The 2196-nt window shown below is 37.9% G+C and overlaps 1 non-coding gene across 1 annotated transcript; it reads right to left on the bottom strand.

Moving 5' to 3' along the window:
* Window positions 1-1373: 1373 nt before the first annotated feature.
* TRNAY-GUA (transfer RNA tyrosine (anticodon GUA)) lies at window positions 1374-1458 on the bottom strand. Its single transcript is given in 2 exon segments — window positions 1374-1409; window positions 1422-1458. It is a non-coding gene; the product is annotated as a tRNA-Tyr (tRNA).
* Between the last annotated feature and the right edge of the window lie 738 nt (window positions 1459-2196).

Raw genomic sequence — 2196 nt, 5'->3', positions numbered from 1 at the left:
CATGAATCCTTCGCCTCTAATCATTTCTATCCAATGTCATGTCCTCGGTGAGGTTCAAAGCATTCATATCCTTTCCTATCATCTTCATCCAAGTCTTCCTAGGCCTACCCCGACCTCTTTTAACTAATATATTTTCCCATTTCTTCATTCTTCTAACTGGAGCATCATTAGGCCTTCGCCGAGTCCAAACCACCATAAACGCTTCTCTCTCGTCTTATTTTCAATGGGTACAACGCCTACCTTCACAAGTTGGCCCTACCATTCCAAAGAAAGAAGTATATCAACAAAAAAAAATGTCAAATTGTTACCATTCCAAAGAAAGAAGTATATCAACACAAAAAAAATGTCAATTGTTAGAGTTTTTCACATTAATTTATGGCAATGCATAAAAATAAAACTAAAAATAAAAAAGGAGATGAAAGTTTTGTAACATATAATTTCAATAAGGAAAGAACATATTATTTATCATTATGGGTCATTTTGTGCAACTTCATATTAATTTTTTATTGATATAGGGAAAAGGTGTCCAGTTGGCCATTAATGTTAAAATACATTTTGGGAGACTCTTAGTTTTAACTATTTTTATCCCTTTGTAAAAAGATGCCTCGGGCCTTTTATGAAAACATTACTCTTTTCAGTTGAAACAGCCAAGGCCAAGCAGAAGTACCAAGTTTGACCTGCTCTGACCATCAATCGAGACTAGTTGTAATGGTCCATAAGGAATAGAGATGCAACCAGGTCAGATTAGTTGGATATGGATATGAACTCTCCAGATCTCTCTCAAAAATATTCGAATCTTGAACAGCATATCCAGATATGGATATTTCTTGATTTTTCACAGAAAAAAACTAGTTTTAGGGATCTGGTACCGGCTTCCAGCTGGTGAGATGGATCTGGGTCAGTTGGATGCTACAGTTCCATTCATCCCCTATGTCATCCTTGGATTTCATTGATGCAAGATGTTTTCATCAAATCGCTCTCCATAGATGTGGTCTACATCATTCACTTAGTGAAGATAGACATTTATATGGCCGAAATCCAGCTTTGTGCACAAAATTTTGTGATTTAAAAAATCATAATTTTTTGTCAAAAGAAAAAAGTCGATTCTTATTAAATCAACCATGCTGAATCTATCTATAAGGTCAGATTTGATCAAAACAACTTGCATCCTAAGTCTTAAGAGGGGTATGAAGATGGGGGATGAGTGGAACCGAACTCCGTAGGATCCACATCCAAAATGCTTATGTGGACCATCATAAAGTCAAAGCCTAAAGTAACATGGGCCAATTACCCATTAAAAAAAATTGACATAAAAAATCTTAGTTAAGGCGTATGTTGAAAAGGGATGAAAAACAAAAAGCTAAAAAACAAAATCCGGCTTGCCGGATTCGAACCAGCGACCTAAGGATGACAGCTACCAACTACAGTCCTCCGCTCTACCAACTGAGCTAAAGCCGGATTGTGATATCAATTGCCATTCTTTAATATTTGTTGGTTGTCTTTTACATTCCACGTCTATAATATAAAACTGTAGCTAATCAAAGAACAATTTAAAGGATACATTTGGTACAGACAAGGGGTTAATTTGTATCCTAAGGATGGAGCCAATGAGGACGACGAGTGATGATTGCAACAAGTCAACATCCACGTTGGGATATAAGATTTGCATGTTTAAACCCTTTCTTTTCCCCCAAAAGAGGTAGTGGGTGGTGGGCAATGTTTTGGGGGCCTCATGAAAGATGGGGGTCTACCTTGTGTGCCACGACCATGATACTCTATCATTGCTTGTTTACCATATTTTTCTTTTTCACCTCTTTACAAGCCAATGATACTTCACCAAACCTCCCTCTCTCTCTCTCTCTCTCTCTCTCTCTCTCTCTCTCTCTCTCTCTCTCTCTCTCCACTTTTACAAGCCAATGATACCTCCACCAAACCTCTCTCTCTCCATATATTTTGTTTGGCCTAATTTCTCATCTTCACAAGCCAATGATACCTCCAACCAACTTTTACATGGTTTCACGCTCTACATATACACACCCTTTCTCTCTCTAGAGGGCACACGTTTTGTTATTGACTTTGGTGCACAGTTAAAAGGGCCATTCTTCAATGAGCAATTGAAGATTTAGCATACAAGTTGGAGAAGGTTGGTACATCATTGAAAAACATGAGGGTGCATGGTTCGGCCTTGTCACCAAC

Source organism: Nuphar pumila, chromosome 7 (assembly GCF_984573655.1).
Source record: "Nuphar pumila chromosome 7, dmNupPumi1.hap1.1, whole genome shotgun sequence".
NCBI lineage: Eukaryota > Viridiplantae > Streptophyta > Magnoliopsida > Nymphaeales > Nymphaeaceae > Nuphar > Nuphar pumila.
The sequence above is the reverse complement of the archived record's forward strand: the minus strand, read 5'-3'. Positions and strand labels throughout refer to the sequence as shown.